General features: G+C 46.1%; 1 pseudogene; it reads right to left on the bottom strand.

The window, feature by feature from the left end:
* Positions 1–738: 738 nt before the first annotated feature.
* On the bottom strand, positions 739–1,344 carry LOC143926809 (histone H3-like; annotated as a pseudogene).
* Positions 1,345–18,642: the final 17,298 nt, after the last annotated feature.

Raw genomic sequence — 18,642 nt, forward strand, 5'->3', positions numbered from 1 at the left:
ATTTTCTAAATGCCCGCCATAATTTCACATTATGCAACAATTAACTCATGGGCGGTAAAGAATAATAGAACACAATGTAACAAAGGGGGTTCAGGGGAGTTCCCCGGATTCTCCACACAATAATACTGGATGAATTCTTCCTTCTGGTCTCTCCATGTGAGCGGCCCCGGCAGAGCTCTGATCTCCTCTGATCACACAGTGCTAGTAGAGGAGATGACGTTACACCTTCCCCTCCCCCCACATATGTTCTAATCTGATGAATGGGAAGAGTCCTAATAAGAGACAGGAAGATGTTCAGGAGATGTGTGGATGTGTCCCCTCTGTATCGGGGAATGATTGTACGAGGTCGGGGAATATCAGAGGAGATTGTACGGGAACAGAAGTATGAATTGTTACTTTGTGATGGATTCAGATGTTGGAAATAATTGTATCAATAAATGATAATCCCCACCAGTCATAGATAATTCTCTTATTCCCATGAGCCCATTGTACACATGTGGATCCCCCAACCACACGTATTAGTTGGGAGTGGATTTACAAAAAAACAAGAGTGTAAATCATATTGTGTATGTAATGAATAGAGATGTCTGTGTGTGGAGGAGGGGAGACTATACGTGGGTGTCTTGTGTACGTTTCCCGGTCATGTAGTCGGTGTGATGATGGAGTATATGGAGCTCTTTCTATAGGAGGAGGTGATGGCTCTGAAAAGAGCCTTTGTGTTGTGATGATGGGGGGAGTAGTAGCTAGGAGTGTCTCTATGCCCTCTCCCCGCGGATGCGGCGTGCCAGCTGGATGTCTTTGGGCATGATGGTGACCCTCTTGGCGTGGATGGCGCAGAGGTTGGTGTCCTCGAAGAGTCCGACGAGGTAAGCCTCAGAGGCCTCCTGCAGAGCCATGACGGCGGAGCTCTGGAAGCGCAGGTCGGTCTTGAAGTCCTGGGCGATCTCTCGGATGAGGCGCTGGAAGGGCAGCTTGCGGATGAGCAGCTCGGGTGGACTTCTGGTAGCGGCGGATCTCTCGGAGAGCCACGGTGCCGGGCCTGTAGCGGTGAGGCTTCTTGACTCCGCCGTTGGCCGGGGCGCTCTTGCGGGCGCAGCTTTGGTGGCCAGCTGCTTGCGGGGAGCTTTCCCTCCGGTGGACTTCCGGGCGGTCTGCTTGGTTTCGCCATCCCTGATCAATGCTTCGCTAGTAATGCTGGAACCGCCCTCATGTGCTGCTTATATAGACGTCCTATGCAAATGAGCCTCATCCCTCCTCACTCTTCTATTGGAGGATTAAGTCATGTGATAGGAGTGACGTCATGCTTTCTTTTTTTCCTTTACAGATCTTCTCAGAGCCACCCATCTCCCCATACAAAAAGCCAGATGTACATTTGTTTATTAAAATATCTGATTGTAAATACAGATAATAGAAAGTTTGATCCCTAATGACCTCACACCTCTCCATACCAACACATGTTACCAGAATAGATTGTATTGGATAAAGATTTCAGTTTATAGAACAATGTGATCTCATTACAGGGACTCCTCTTCATTCTCCTCCATCTTTTATTTCTGATTTTTTTTTTTTCTAGAGATCATTCAATAGATTCCAATCATCATCCCAACTGGAAAGGAACACGGATCTCCTCTCCTTCCTCAGAGGAATAAAACAAATACTATTGGAGAGAAACACCCCTGACTGTGATTGGCTCAACTTTCAAACTGAATTCCATGGAACGTTCCAGGCAATCCGCCCTCCAACCGCCAAATCCGATAGGAAGCTTCCCATACTTCCCGGAGAACATTGTCCCGCGGACCCTTTCATTTCCGACACTTCAAGAATCGTTATTCGTATCAAATTCATTTCATCTTTGATTTTATTTTCACATTTCAGAATCCGCCCTGCTATATGATTTTTTTTTTTTACTATAGAGATCAATGAAAAGTCTACTGACCAAGTATGAAAAGAGATCTTTTTTTTTTCTGGAAACCTCAAAAGATATGACTGGTTGATGAATGAAACGCCCATAACTGTGATTGGTTCAGATTTCATTTTTATTTTTTTCCCACCGGAATTATATAGAGCATTACAGACAAATAATCAGCTCTATTATTATTATACCGCGAAATCCGACCCTGAGATCCGATGAGATCATCAGATGAGAGATGTATCCGAGAAATGTCATCAACACTTTCATTTCAAGCAGATAATCTGATTAGTCAGCAATGACCACTAATGGATTTTGATTATTACTAAAACATGTAAAATACTTCCATATCTTCTCCTTTATTCCATGTCCTCAGAATCCAGGATAATCCCTCTGCTGTGTACAGAACATGATAGAGAAGTGACTGCTATTCTACATCTCTACCTTTCTATGGGAATAAAGTAGTGTGCATTTAATCCCCGGATCTCCATCATGTCACCGAGCGATGTGTATTTGTCACTCTTTCACAAATGCTGCAGTTACAGATTTTGTCCTTATTACAACCAGAACATTCCTAAAAAGAAATGTGTAAAGACATGGGGAAGTATATTAGGTAATAATCATGACACTGCCAGACAAATCTATACAATGAATGATTAGCATAAATATTTCATGTCCAATAAACCAAATCAATTTCTTCTTTGTAATTAAAATTCAGAAAAAAATGTTTACAAGGCTCTGAATAGAAGTCATTCTCTGCACAATACAGAATGAATCTAAAAGATTAAAAGGAGATATTGTAAGCTAAGAAAATGTATACTGTGTGGGCAGGGCAGGACTTAGGGTGGTGGGGGCCCCTGGGCTTGAGTCACTTTCAGGCCCTACCTTCTATACATTACCGTATTTATTGGCGTATAACACGCACCCCAAGTTTAGGAGGGAATTTTAAGGAAAAAAAACTTTTAGGAGGGAAGTTTAAGGAAAAAACTTACATTTAAATGCCCATCAATGCAACCTTATCAGTGTCCATCTGCAGCCTTGCCCATCCATTGGCAGCCTTGTTCAGCGTCATTTGCAGCCTTGAAATTTTTGCAGCCTTGTCATTGCAGTCTTGAAGTTTAAAAATGGCGCCGCAGAGATACAGAGTCCTGTGTATCTCGGAGGCTCTCGGGTCCTCTCGGCAGCTCTTGGGTCCTCTCAGCGGCTCTCTGGTCCTCTCACAGTCCCGAACGGAGCAGAGAGTAGCCGAATGTACTTGGCTCGGCTCACAGTCACGCCCAGTCCCTGTGTTATGTCCATCATAGGGAGAGACTGGACCAGACTGTGAGCAGAGCCGAGCACAATTGGCTATGTATCTCCACGGGGCCCCCTATTGGGTGGGGCCCATGGGCTTGAGCCCAGTCAAGCCCAATGGTAAGTCTGGCCCTGTGTGTATATATATATATATATATATATATATATATATATATATATATATATATATATATACGGTTGGTATGGCACTCTCCTCTTTTCTATATCCTCGGGGTAACTCCGGGGACCCCCAATGACCCCCCCAGGTGACAGAGGACTGCCTTCTTATTATAAACCTCCATTCATATCTCTAGAGTCCTGTCCTGCTATCTACTAATACATTTCCTGTCTAACCTTCTAGAAAATGGGGCTTTTACTCCAGGGGTGTTTTTAGGCTTCATTATTTTTGTGAATTGTTTTGTTTTTACTTTCTCCTAATTTAGTTGTTTTGTTTTGTTTTTTCCAAGCTTGGTGTGTTTAATATTTAATTGGGCGATGTTATATCCGTATTTGACCACAGGATGGCAAAAGAGAGTGGAATGATTTCACTTTCTGGCTCCATCATGTGGTCAAATATGGGTATAACATCGCCCATTTTATTTTTTATTTTTTTTATTATTTACTCCTCTGGCGCCACCCTGTGGACACGTTTGTGTATAACCTTGCTTATTAAGAAATCATTCAGCTCTGTGGCTCATGTATCTTTGTAGTGCAGGGTATTTTTTGTTGTTTGTTTCAAATATATTTCCTGGCATTGAGCTTTAGCCCCCAGTCACACCAGTACGACTTTAGGTATCTTAAAAGGGTGCAATTTAAAGTAGTGTGATTTGAGAAGAAGTTAATGTATTACTTTTTCAGGACTTCAGCGCAATTTCACTGACATAGATTATAATGTACCTGTGTCTATCAGTAGGGATGAGCTCAGTGTTCGAGTCAAATGCATATTTGACTCCAACACCGGCTGTTCACCCGTTCAGCGAAGCCAGAACTCTGTGGGCCGTTTGTGCCATATTTGTGTGGCGCTCACGGCCCACAATGCACTGTGCCATCGCAGTGCATTGCTGGCTCATGATTGGCCAAGCATGCACTGTGACCCTGAATGCTTGGCCAATCACAGCGCCGGCAGCAAGGAGAGCCATAATTGGCCACAGGCAAGATGCCTGTGGCCAATTACAGGTCAGGGGGGTTTAGTACACACCCCACACTATATAAGGTCGCCAGCACGGCGGCCTTGTTTAGTGTGTTTCAGCGGTCAGGGAAAGAGGACGATAGGGAACCTAGCGCTGTCACAGTGGGTGTTGTGTGCCTCCTGCACAGTATACACCTGAAGATACCCTTTATTGCTGGTGTTCTTTTTCTGTAATACAGGCATCTGCAGAAGTAAGAGTGGGTGTTGTGTGCCTCCTGCACGGTATACACCTGAAGCTACCCTTTATTACTGGTGTTCTGTTTCTGTAATGCAGGCATCTGCAGAAGTTATAGTGGGTGTTGTGTGCTTCCTGCATGGTATACACCTGAAGCTGACCTTTATTACTGGTGTTCTGTTTCTGTAATGCAGGCATCTGCAGCAGTTTAAGTTGGTGTTGTGTGCCTCCTGCACAGTATACACCTGAAGCTACCCTTTATTACTGGTGTTCTGTTTCTGTAATACAGGCATCTTCATCAGTTAGAGTGGGTGTTGTGTGCCTCATGCACAGTATACACCTGAAGATACCCTTTATTGCTGGTGTTCTTTTTCTGTAATGCAGGCATCTGCAGAAGTTAGAGTGGGTGTTGTGTGCCTCCTGCATGGTATACACCTGAAGCTGCCCTTTATTACTGGTGTTCTGTTTCTGTAATGCAGGCATCTGCAGCAGTTTAAGTTGGTGTTGTGTGCGTTCTGCAGAGTATACACCTGAAGCTAGTCTTTATTTCTGGTGTTCTGTTTCTGTAGTACAGGCATCTGCAGCATTTACAGTGGGTGTTGTGTGCCTCCTGCACAGTATACACCTGAAGCTACCCCTTATTGCTGGTGTTGTTCTGTTTCTGTAACACAGGCAGGCAGCTGCAGTAATTACAGTCGGTGTACTGTGTCATCTGCTCAGTGTGCACCTGAAGCTACCTAATTGCTGATTTTCCCATCTCCCTGCAGGCCATTTCTATTACGCTTGTCCTTATTTTCGGCAGCTGGACGTTTTGATCCGCATCATGCTGAAGACTTGGTAGAGTGGATGGCCAAGCCCTCCTCATCCTCCTCATCCTCTCTCACCCAGGCTCAGGGTACTAGCAAAGCAGCTGCCAACACGTCCTCTTCCCTCATCTCAATGTCATCAGTCACTCCTTCCCTAGACCCACCATATCCTCCTGAGGAGTCCCCCGAACTGTTTGAGCACAGTGTTTAGTACATGCTCCAGGAGGATGCCCAGCGTTTTGAAGGCTCTGATGATGATACCCAGCTAGAGGAAGGCAGTAGCGTGAGAACAGAGAGAGGGGATGCTCATAAAGGAGAGCAATCTGGCAGTCATGTTCCATCAGCTGCAGCATACTGCCAGGTTTGCTCCAGTGATGAAGAGGGAGGGAATGATGAGGTCACTGACTCCACGTGAGTGCCTGATAGGAGAGAGGAGGAGGAGGAGGAGAAGGAGGAGGAAGAGGAGGAGGGACATCTCCAATGAGGCAGGATGCCCTCCAGGGGCCAGCTAAGGGGCCGCACACTGACTGAATCACACAGCAGAGCTCCGTTTGTGCAGGGCGCTGCCTCTGCGCGTTATTCCAAAAGTTCTTTGGTGTGGGCCTTTTTTAAGACCAGTGCATCAGATCGCACCACTGCTATTTGCAACATATGTCTCAAGCGTATCTCGTGTGGCCAAAACATCAGCCACTTGGGCACCACATGCTTGACCAGACATATGTTGACCTGCCATGCAGCTCGTTGGCAAGTGTACCTTAAAGTCCCACACCAAAGTACAAAGCAGACCTCTCCTTGCTCCTCAACAGCTGGGATCTCCAACCGCACTAGACCTTCAGTCCTCTCTGAAACCTGCTCTGAGAGGAATGAAGGTGTAGAATTAGGTGTTTCACAGTCAAGTACTTGTGGGCACTCTGCTAGCAGTACACCCACGTCCGATTGTAGCAGGCAAATTTCCCTGCCCCAGCTGCTGTATCGTAGAAAGAAGTTCACTCCCAGCCATCCACATGCCCAGCGGTTGAATGCTAGCTTGGCTAAATTGCTAGCACTTTGACTGCTGCCTTTTCAATTGGTAGACTCGGCCCCCTTCCGTGAGTTTGTACAATGTGCGATTCCTCCTTGGCAGGTTCCCAAATGCCACTTTTTCTCAAGGAAGGCGATTCCGGCTCTCTACCGGCATGTAGAAGGCAATGTTCATGCCTCGCTGGACAGGGCGGTCAGCGGTAAGGTGCATATTACCGCTGACTCATGGTCCAGCAGGCATGGACATGGACATTACCTATCTTTCACAGCCCATTGGGTCACTCTTATGGCAGCCTGGAAGGATGCAGGACAAGGTGCAGTAGTGTTGGAGGTTGTTCCGCCACCACACCTCCAAAATGCTACTACTGGTTGTGACACACCTCTCTCCTCCATTCCTCCTCTTCTTCTTCCTCCATGGCCTCTTCCAGTGCTTTATCCTCGGAACCAGCGGTGCTCCGTAGGCGTTCAAGGGGCTATGCAAGTACGAAGGGAAAAATATGCCATGCCGTGCTTGCGCTGGTTTGTTTGGGGTAAAGGAGCCACACTGGAATTTTGTCAGCTCTGCAGGGGCAGGCCGAGAGGTGGTTGACGCCACGCCAGCTTAAGCCAGGAATGGTGGCTTGCAACAATGGCACCAACCTCCTCTCCGCCCTCTGACAGGGACGACTGTCCCATGTGCCCTGTGGGGCTCACGTCCTTAACCTGGTGGTGCAGCGGTTCTTGAGCAGGATGTCCTGAGGCAGGCCAGGAAAGTCTGTGTGCATTTCCGCCGATCATATAATGCCAGTGCTCGGCTGGCTGAGCTCCAAAAGGAGTTGAACCTGCCCAAGAACCACCTTATATGTGACAGGTGAGGGCCATCGATGAGTACCTGTGCGACTACGGCACCAGGAAAGGGTCAGGGGAGCTCATTTTTTTTTTGTTTGTTTTTTCACCACGCTAGTGGAGCATGATCAGGGATGCATGCACTGTCCGGTCACCATTTAAGGAGGCCACGAGGATGGTGAGCAGTGACAGTGCATGCATCAGTGACACTATACCTCTTGTCCACCTGTTGGAGCATACGCTGTGTGGAATAATGGACAGGGCAATTGAGGCAGAACAGAGGCAGGAAGAGGAGGAAATCTGTACTAGGGGGTAGTGCGCATTGTAGTGGTGTTTTTTCCAGTGACACCACATATGCAGTGAAATATTCTCCTTCCAGTGACACCACTGACACAAGGGCTTTTTTTACTTCAGTGACACCAACTATGCAAGGGCATGTTTTCATTCCAGTGACATAGCTGACGCAGGGGAAATTTTTTATTTATTATTTTCATTTCAGTGATACCCCCAACTGAGGGACATTTTTTTTTTTTTTTTTCAGGGCCACCACTTATGCAGCGACATTTTACCCTTTCAAGACAAAACCAGAGAAAATTCCCAGCTCATCTCATCAACCAACCAAATTAACCTGTCTAAGCCCTTGTACACACGGTTGGAGATTCCGTCAACCAAATCCGTCGGAGTAATTCCGACTAATTAATTCCGGAAGTGATGTTGCATACACACGGTCAGACTAAGTTGTTGGAAAATCCGATTGTACATAATGTGATGACGTTATTTCGTTACGATGGGACTACGTTCAGGCTAGTAGCCAATAGCTTTGGTCTAGGAATTTGATCTGGGCATGCGTGCCACTTTGTCTGTCGGAGTTGGCTACACATGATCGGAGTATGTCCGATCGGAGCATTTTGTCAGAAAATTTTACCGGCAAGTTGGAAAAATTGGCCTGTCGGATATTCCGACGGAAACAGTCCGATGCAGACCACACATCTGACCATATCCGACAAAACGGTCCGATAGGAAACATTCCGATGGAATCTCCGACCGTGTGTACAAGGGCTAACAGTTTGTGTTAAGAAAAGGGGGTTTTGTTAGCACACATTTGCAAACACATGCGTAAGCTGCAGAACCACTTTATGGCACCCTGTACTACCTGCAGTCCTAACTCTTGTACATTTATGAAAGTAGAACACAGTAGAAGCAGTTCTAATGGATAGATAGAGGGCAGGTGGGCCTGGATGTAGCCCAACCCTCCTTAACCACTGACGGACTGTCCACCGTTGTTATACGTCAGCTCTTGGAAAAGGAAAATCATTGTTATCGCAGCAGATGATAGTTGCCTTAACCCTGGTATCCTCTTCTTCAGTGGGTGGTCCGCTTTCAGATAAAATTTGTCTCTGCGGCGGATTTGCCACAAGATCAGTTTTATCAGGCTGAAGAGTGCCCCCCCCCCCACTGCTTACCGGACCCACCGTTATAGGCAGAGACAATTGCGTCCTCTCATGTCCACTGCCTGGAACCAAGCGAGAGGAAGATGGCCCCCACTCGGCACCATAGCATTGACTGCCGGAAACGACGTCAATCATCACTTCCACCTAATGCTCTTAAGAGCCGGTTCACACTGGGGCGACTTGTCAGGCAGCTTAGTCACCTGACAAGTCGTGTCAAATTCTGTACAATCCCGTTCTGTACATAAGAGTGACACAAGTCACTCCGACTTAGAAAAAGGTTCCTGTACTACTTTTGGGGCGACTTCAGGTGACTTGCATTTACTTCTATACAGAAGTCATTTTGCAAGCCACCGCTGAAGTCAGATACAGGTCGCCTGAGGCAGTCGTGTTGCCTCAGGGTGAACCAACTCTAAAGGAGAATTGTTATTTATTTTTTATTGCATTTTAGTGTAAATATGAGATTGGAGGTCTTTTTGACCCCAAGTCTCATATTTAAAGCGGAGGTCCACCCTAAAATGGACCTTCCGCTCATCTGATTCCTCCCCCCCTCCGGCGCCACAATTGGCACCTTTCGGGGGGGGGGGGGGTGCAGTTACCTGGATAATCCAGGTAACTGCACCCACTTCCGGGCTAGCTCTCTGCGGAAAGGGGCGTACATTACACCCCTTTCCGCAAGTGCCCGCCCCCTTACGCAAGTGCCCCGCAGCCTGCTGGGAAACACACAGATCCCAGAGGCAGCGGGGACCGTCCTTATTGCGCAGCGCGGCTCGCGCATGCGCAGTAGGGAACCGGGAAATGAAGCTGAAAGGCTCCACTTCCTGATTCCCATACCTAAGATGGTGGCGGCAGCACTCGAGTGTCGATCTAGAGATCGGCTTCGGGTGCCGACATCGCGGGCGCGCTGGACAGGTAAGTGACACTATTTTAAAAGTCAGCAGCTGCAGTATTTGTAGCTGCTGGCTTTAAAAAAAAAAAAAAAACGCGGAGTCCCGGCGGACTCCCGCTTTAAGAGGTCCTGTCATGTTTTTTTTTTTTTTTCTTCTATTACAAGAGATATTTACATTTCTTGTAATAGGAATTAAAGTGTCCCGCATTTTTATTTTAAATTTTTTGTCAAAAAAGTGTCAAAAGAAATAAAAAGTAAATATATATATATATATATATTTTTTAAAGCGCCCTGTCCCACCGAGCTTGCATGCAGAAGCAAAAGCATACATGAGTAGCGCCCGCATATGAAAACAGTGTTCAAACCACACATGTGAGGTATCACCTCGATCGTTAGAGCGAGAGCAATATTTCTACCCCTAGACCTCCTCTGTAACTCAATGAGTGAGGAATAGCCAATGAATGGCTCCCCCTGTTTACACTGGGATCAGCTGTGATTGGACACAGCTGATCAAATGGTAAAGAGCCGCTGTCAGAGGCTCCTTACCCAGATCAATGACACACTGCACCAGATTGACAAACCGCACCACCGATCGCCGTGATGCGCACTCAAGGGCAGTCGTTATGGGAGGCTGTTATATGACATCCACCCAGAACGAGATGTATTAATTGGTACAGACTCGCATTATTGTTTGTCTTGTTTGTCTGGGATTCACCTCTTTAATACAATACTTTATTGAACAGAGTAAGGGAAAGTTGTCACTTATAAAATGCAAAGATTCATGGTCATGTGGACACTTTTGGAAAATGATGCCAGCCGCTATCCCTGCCCCATTGGCCTGGGATTGTAGGCCAAGCAAATGAATGGCATTGGATGATGTCAGCAGCGTTCACAGCTTCCTCTTCAATCATTGACAAGGAAAGAAGAAAGCTGTCATATACAGGACTTCTGGCTATAAGCACACACATGGTACTCCCCATGTCTGCCCAAAATGTAGTGATTGGTGTCTGACTAGCCAATTGCAAGGCTGGAGAGCCCTCACATAGGATTATCTTGCTTAATTCTGTGTATGTGTAGCACACGCCACGTAGAATCCACTGGTTAAAAGGGATCCCCCACCCGGCACAGACAGGCACACCTCATTTCCACAGGCTCCCAGAGTCAGGAAATAGTCCAGCAACTTTGTTTTTGTATTTTATTAGGGGTTAATAAACTTGGGTGGGGGTGGCATGATTATGGGATGCCCATTTGGGTGGAACAATTGTCTTCATGGTCACTTCATCCATATACACTCCTCTTCCTCCAGCACATCACTTGCTTGCAGAAACACAGATCCAGCTGGAACACTGTTTGATGGATCTGGCAAGGCATTCAACCAGATCAAGCAAATGCCTTTTGCAGGCAGGGACCGCAGGCCCCTTTGGTGTGTAGAGAAAAAGTCCCAGTGTCCAGTTACATTCCTGTGGCTAATGATCCCAGCACCACCTCTTCAGGCACTGCTAGCACACCTGGCCACAGCTGACCCTTTCACTAGCCCTCCTGGCTACTTCACACAGTACTCCCAGACTGTCACACTCACCAGCTCACCTGGCTAACTTCTTCCTAGAGATCTCCTGGACATGCTCGCTGGCTCCTGCTGTCCTCGCTCTTGCTCTTATGCCTCTGGACAGGACCCCTCTGTGTCTTTTGGGAGGATCCCTCCTGCATTCGAGCTCCAGACTAGGGGGTTACTCTCAAGGGCCACCAACAGCCTCCTCAGCACTTCATCTCCAACTTCCACCTGCACTCTCCTCCCCCTGCTTGCCTGACACAGGATATTTAAGAGGTGCCCTCCCCCTGCCAGCACATTTGGCTGGGGCCCACGTCAATACTCCAGGCAACTCCTCCTAACCTCCCTCCCATTCTTCTGGAAGCTTCTCCAAGGTTCCAGCAAGTAGGGGGAAGTACCAGAGGTGCTGCCTGATGAGTAATATAGCCTCCCCAAGTCACTCACCCTGACCCAGATTTAACCCAGTCTGGCTCTCAGCCAACCTAACAATTTACCTACACTAAAAAATCTATTTACACTATTCTAGCACTAGAGGGTGCTAAATATGTTTATAGATAGACTGGCAATAGATAGGGTTAGCGGAGCAGCACAGGAAAGGTAAATAAAAAAAAAAAAATACTGTAGCTGATGACTTTTTATATAAGGACACTTACCTGTCCAGGGACCCCCCCCCCCCCCCCCGCGCGCGCGATGTTGGCTACCCTAGCCTATTCGTCAATCAGCTTTGGGTACAGGCGCCAGCATCTCTAGTAAGGGAAACTGGAAGTGAATCCCAAAAATGAACACCAAAAATGTCAGGAACCAAAGTGTATTAGGTACATAAAAGTACCACTTGATACTCATCCACTAAATCCTGATAAGAGTGGGACTCTGTCGCAATGGCCAGCCTATAAGGAATACGGAACCATACCAAGGAGAAGAGTACGGTCCAAAAGTGCCACAAAAATGAGCCACAGAGATGTAGTAACCAAACAAATAGAAAAACAGATGAATCTAAAAATTACAAAAGTTTATTATAGAGAGTATGACAAAATGATGGGGATTCACAGCCTGTTTCCTGCTGTGCATGCGCAGGTTGCGCTGCACCTTCTGAATGGTCCCACCGTCTTTTGGGACCTCTGTGTGTCCCAGAAGGCAGGAGGGAGGAGGAGGAGGAGGGGCCAGAAATTTTGCAGATCGGCGTGCAGTGATCTTACCTGGGAGTGTATCTGTTGCTACCCTCTCCTCCTAAAAAAAGTGCCAAATGTGGCAGTGGAGGGAGGGGTGCAAACAAGCGGGACTTCCCTTTTGAGTCAAGCTCCACTTTAAGTCAATTTTAACCTGTTTATGAAATCATCTCAAAAGTATGCAATTTCATGGAAGTAGGACTTCTTCCAAATTGCTACATAAATGCGTGCTGGTGTTTGTGCTGGAAGGGCATCCATAGCCTGCTCCCACCATTGAGATTGAGAGCCAGGAGTCTCAGCTTCCAATCACATTATCAATCACAGGCTATCACAGTGATCACTCAATAAAGGGAAACCTTGTACTTCCACTCTCCCTCTGAATGTTAGATTGTTTATGAACACATTAATCAGACAGGAGATAGAGAGATACAAAGTAACATTGTTTATAAACATTGATCAGACAATAGGTAGAGAGATCCAAAGTAACAGTGTTGATAAATGTAGCACCCTGGAATTTAGGCAGGGTTGCTCCTCACAAATTTACTTGCCAGGAATGATTATCCTGGTTGATTGTTACAGATCTGTTGATTTCTCCTTAAGTTTGACCTTGTTGCACTTTTCTCTTCTACCACTAGATGGCCAGGTATTTGGTGGTACTGGATATGAGAAGGGCAACACAAGGTCAGGTTATGGGTATATGGGGTGTCTCAGCCTGTGGGTAGGGGTTTTCTTGCTGGGAGAACCTATATATTCAGGTGAGGTCAGGTGATCTATGTTCTGTGCCACCTGGACGGCTGTCTGGGTGGACGTGTGTCGTCGGGCTGCTAGGCTGGAGATTGGGAGATTGAGCCTATCCCAAACACATCTGGCTGCTGGGCTGTCTGAGGGCCTATCCAGAAGTAAGAGAGCAGTGCAGGGTTGGGATTGCGGCTTGCAGTCCAACCAAAAGTGACGGTTCTGCCGGCCAGAGAACCTGTCGTTGTCAGAGGTAAAGAGGAAGCTGTCGCCAGTAAACCAGGGACTTATTACCAGGGACCACAGAGAGTAACTGAAGCAAGTACTGGAGCAGTATTCTCACCAACCAGGGATGGTGAAGAATCAGGAAGCTTCAGTGGGTATCAAGTCAGGGACCCAGCCAGCGCAGGTGACGCTTGCAGAGCAGCCTTGTGTGTCCAGCCAGGGACTGAGCAGACCAGCCGGTGAAGCTTGAGATGTATTTAGTGTGACAAATTAGGGACCCAGCAGAGAAGCGGCGGTGACGCTTGTGGAAGATACCACCGTGAAGATCGGAGGAGCTCAGGGATTAAGTGTCAGTGAATCAGAGGGTCTAGTGAGAGACTGGGAGCTCAAAGGGGCTGAAGAACTACAAGAAGTGTTTGCAGTGAAGCTGAAAGAACTGTTACGCTTTGTGTTAGGAACTGTTAAAGACTGTTGCCATAGGAGATCGCATTCCTGCACGTGCAGATGTGGCATCTTGCCAGATGTCTTTCCCTGCATGGCTGTCCTCTTATTGAAGTCTCAGAATCTGTCAATTAACCTTGCAACTACTTAAGGGTGTCCTGTCCCTAAAACCCTGTCTTCCCCCAAAAAAGTTTGTTAAGAGAAATAAACTTTATTTTGCATTCAAGAAGTGTCTGGCGCCCAATAACTTTAAATACACTGCACCCACCATGCCTCACAACCCACCACATACAGAAGGATGTCAGCAGGGCTGGACTTACAATTGGGCTTGACTGGGCTCAAGCCCATGGGCCCCGCCCAATAGGGGGCCCCGTAGAGATACATAGCCGAGTGTACTCAGCTCGTCTCCGCTCACAGTCACGCCCTATGATGGAGATAACAAAGGGACTGGGTGTGACTGTGAGCCGAGCACACTCGGCTACTCTCGGCTCCATTCGGGACTGCGGGAAGACCCGAGATACACAGGACTCTGTATCTCGGCGGCGCCATTGTTAAACTTCAATGACAAGGCTGCAAATGACAAGGCTACACTGGCAAGGCTGCAGATGGATGGGCAAGGCTGCAGATGGACACTGATAAGGCTGCATTGATGGGTATTTAAATGTAAGTTTTTTCTTTAAAATTCCCTCCTAAACGTGGGGTGTGTTATATGCCGGCGCGTGTTATACGCCGATAAATACGGTAATATATATAGAAGGTAGTGCCCGAAAATGACTCAAGCCCAGGGGCCCCCACCACCCTAAGTCCTGCCCTGGATGTCAGCTATCCCTGTCCCTGGAGGTTCTCATTAGATCAAAGGAGGCCGGGGTCCTTGTTACATAAACATTGATCAGACGGGAGATAGAGAGATACAAAGTAACATTATTTATAAACATTGATCAGTTTTGAGATAGAGAGATACAAAGTAACATTATTTATAAACATTGATCAGTTTTGAGATAGAGAGATACAAAGTAACATTATTTATAAACATTGATCAGTTTTGAGATAGAGAGATACAAAGTAACATTATTTATAAACATTGATCAGTTTTGATATAGAGAGATACAAAGTAACATTATTTATAAACATTGATCAGACAGGAGATACAAAGTAACATTATTTATAAACATTGATCAGACGGGAGATAGAGAGATACAAAGTAACATTGTTGCATTAGTATCACTTTCATTCATCTACCGATCAATGGGATGAGCTTCTTTCTGCATAGGCTGTCAGTTGATGGTATCTGACAAGTATCATAATATATATATGATATGATCTTATGTAATATTATTAACCCTTAGTTTATCATCATCAACCATAATTAACTCATTTGCTCTCTTCTCCTCTTAAGTATTAATTTCCTGGTTTTTTTTTTTCTTTCTACTTTTCTAATTAGTGATATTTAAAGTTTATTATTTTTTTATTTTTCATATTTTTTTTTTCCCAAAAGGCAGAAAATTGAGAAAAATAGCCTTTAACATCATTCTTAAATAACTTTGCATTGCTTTGTACCAGAATCAAAATGTTTGTGTCATTATTTTGGGGAGCTGCACCCCGCTGTCCCATTATACATAAAAACAACTTTAGTGTTCCAGGACACTCCACCCAGCTCAACTCGCTGACGTGTTTCAACACCCGCTGGGGCCTAATGGTAGAGCTCTGTGAAGCTTGTTAGGGAGGGGAGATGGATGTTGTGTCCTCAATATTGCTGGATTAATAAAGTTGTTTTTAAGACTAACAGAACAGCAGTGTGCAGCTTCCTTTTATGTTATGTAGACAGGTTTAAGGGAGTTTAAAACAATATTAATTTCCCCAAATAAAATATGGTCCTGATCAGTGGTGGCTGGTGTTTTTTTTTTTGGGGGGGGGGCAGCAAACAACCACCCACCCCCTGTCGGCTGGCGGCACCCCCCCTACCTCCCTCCCAGCGGTGGGCAGCGGGTGGGTTTCGGGCTCTTACAGGTGGCGGGATAATTTTTCAAGTCAATCCGTGTATCACAATAACAATGTGATCTTGTGAGCAAATAGATTTCTTTAGCAAAGTCCCAAAAGTAATAAACAATACTTGAAAAAGTTAAATTGATTCATGCAAATAAAACTGGGTGCAAATCACTTCAAACAGTGACAGTCCACCGATGCTCTGTGTTCCAAAGTGCTCCGGAATGCACCCCTTGTTTCCCCCAGCCTCTCACCTCAATAATCGGCCACTATGGGCCATATGACACTGTGTATACACTGGCTGTGAATAACTCCTCCTTCACTCCTCGCAGGTTCAGCCCGTCATGTGTTACTGTGTATCACCGATCATTTAAACCCATGTTGAATAAGGGAAAGAGAAGAAAAGAAAAAGTCATGTGAACGGTGACGCAACGCATCAGGGAGGAGCCAGGTGTCATTGTCGTCAATTCCGGCCGAGACCGGAAGTATCGTTTGTTTACAAGTGCTTCGTACTCTGCTTAATTGTAAGTGCGGATATTGTTTTATTCGAGTTGTTTTTTTTATATACTACACATTGGAGCCCCCCTCTTCTCTTTCCCTTATTCAACATGGGTTTAAATGCAGAGATCACTTTTCATGTTAGCAGCTTCCCATTAAATATATATATTTTTTATTAGGCTGTTCTAGGTAGGTGATTCTGGTTGTGCGCACTGGTACCTTTTAATTTATTTATATTCTTTCGCTATTGTCACACAACTGGGTGGGCTCAGAGTGCAGTGCTCTGCACCCCAAGCCCACCCCCCTTTTAAGCCAATTAGAGCCTCAGGAAAGCCTTCAAAAAAACAACACCCCCTCCATTGGAATCCATTCGCCCGGCACCCTGCATGTACAGTGGTGTGAAAAAGTGTTTGCCCCCTTCCTCATTTCCTGTTCCTTTGCATGTTTGTCACACTTAAGTGTTTTGGAACATCAAACCAATTTAAACAATAGTCAAGGACAACACAAGTAAACACAAAATGCAATTTGTAAATGAAGGTGTTTATTATTAAAGGTGAAAAAAAAACCAAACCATCATGGCCCTGTGTGAAAAAGTGATTGCCCCCTAAACCTAATAACTGGTTGGGCCACCCTTAGCAGCAACAACTGCAACCAAGCGTTTGCGATAACGTGCAATGAGGCTTTTACAGCGTCCTGGAGGAATTTTGGCCCACTCATCTTTGCAGAATTGTCCTAATTCAGTTACATTAGAGGGTTTTCGAGCATGAACGGCCTTTTTAAGGTCATACCACAACATCTCAATAGGATTCAGGTCAGGACTTTGGCTAGGCCACTCCAAAGTCTTCATTTTGTTTTTCTTCAGCCATTCGGTGGTGGACTTGCTGGTGTGTTTAGGATCATTGTCCTGCTGCAGAACCCAAGTTCGTTTCAGCTTGAGTACACGAACAGATGGTCGGACATTCTCCTTCAGGATCTCAGAATTCATAGTTCCTTTTATCCCGGCAAGTCTTCCAGGTCCTGAAGCAGCAAAACAGCCCCAGACCATCACACTACCACCACCATATTTTACTGTTGGTATAATGTTCTTTTTATGAAATGCAGTGTTCCTTCTACGCCAGATATACTTGGACACACACCTTCCAAAGAGTTCCACTTTTGTCTCATCGGTCCACAGAATGTTGTCCCAAAAGTCTTGGGGATCATCAAGATGTGTTGTGGAGAAATTGAGACGAGCTTTGATGTTCTTTTTGCTCAGCAGTGGTTTTCTCCTTGGAACTCTGCCATGCAGGCCATTTTTGCCCAGTCTTTTCCTGATGGTGGAGGCATGAACGCTGACCTTAACTGAGGCAAGTGAGGCCTGCAGTTCCTTGGACGTTGTTGTGGGGTCCTTTGTGACCTCTTGGATGAGTCGTCGCTGCACTCTTGGGGTAATTTTGGGCTGGCCACTCCTGGGAAGGTTCACCACTGTTCCATGTCTTTGCCATTTGTGGATAATGGCTCTCACTGTGGTTCGCTGGATTCCCAAAGCTTTGGAAATGGCTTTATAACCCTTTCCAGACTGATAGATCTCAATTACTTTCTTTCTCAATTGTTCCTGAATTTCTTTGGGTCTCGGCATGATGTGTAGCTTTTAAGGATCTTCTGGTGGACCTTACTGTGTCAAGCAGCTCCTATTTAAGTGATGCCTTGATTGTGAACAGGTGTGGCAATAATCAGGCCTGGGTGTGGCTATAGAAATTGAACTCAGGTGTGGACAACCACAGTTATAGTATGTTTTAACAAGGGGGGTAATCACTTTTTCACACAGGGCCATGATGGTTTGGATTTTTTTTCACCTTTAATAATAAACACCTTCATTTACAAATTGCATTTTGTGTTTACTTGTGTTGTCCTTGACTATTGTTTAAATTGGTTTGATGTTCCGAAACACTTAAGTGTGACAAACATGCAAAGGAACAGGAAATGAGGAAGGGGGCAAACACTTTTTCACACCACTGTAGATCAGGGGGGTAGGATGCATGGTTTGGGGGGCAGTGACTGTGCACCCCTAATGGGTGGGCCGCCCCCTGGTCCTGATGTAAAAAAGCCCCAAAATATGTATAAAAAATGCTAAATTTTCCTGTCATATATAAAAAACAAAACAAAAAAAACAATGCAGTAGTTATCGAGTAATTTAACAGTGTACTGCTGACAGCACAGCCTGGTGCCGGGCCCTGTATACAGGGCCAGATTAACATAGGGGCTATTGGAGCTGCAGCTCCAGGCCCCTTCCTTAAAGCGGGATTCCACCCTAAAGTGGAACCTCCGCTGATCGGAACCCTCCCCCCCTCCGGTGTCACAATTGACACCTTTCAGGGGGGAGGGGGGTGGAGATACCTGTCAAAGATAGGTATTTTCACCCACTTCTGGGAATAGACTCCCGTGGGAGTCTACGCCATTTCCTGCCCTGCCGCGCTGTCTGCTGGGACACACACGGGTCCCAGTGACAGCG

The sequence above is a fragment of the Lithobates pipiens genome, unplaced genomic scaffold, assembly GCF_037356315.1.
Source record: "Lithobates pipiens isolate NorthernLeopardFrog02 unplaced genomic scaffold, aLitPip1_a1.2 Scaffold_23, whole genome shotgun sequence".
In the NCBI taxonomy this organism is placed as follows: domain Eukaryota; kingdom Metazoa; phylum Chordata; class Amphibia; order Anura; family Ranidae; genus Lithobates; species Lithobates pipiens.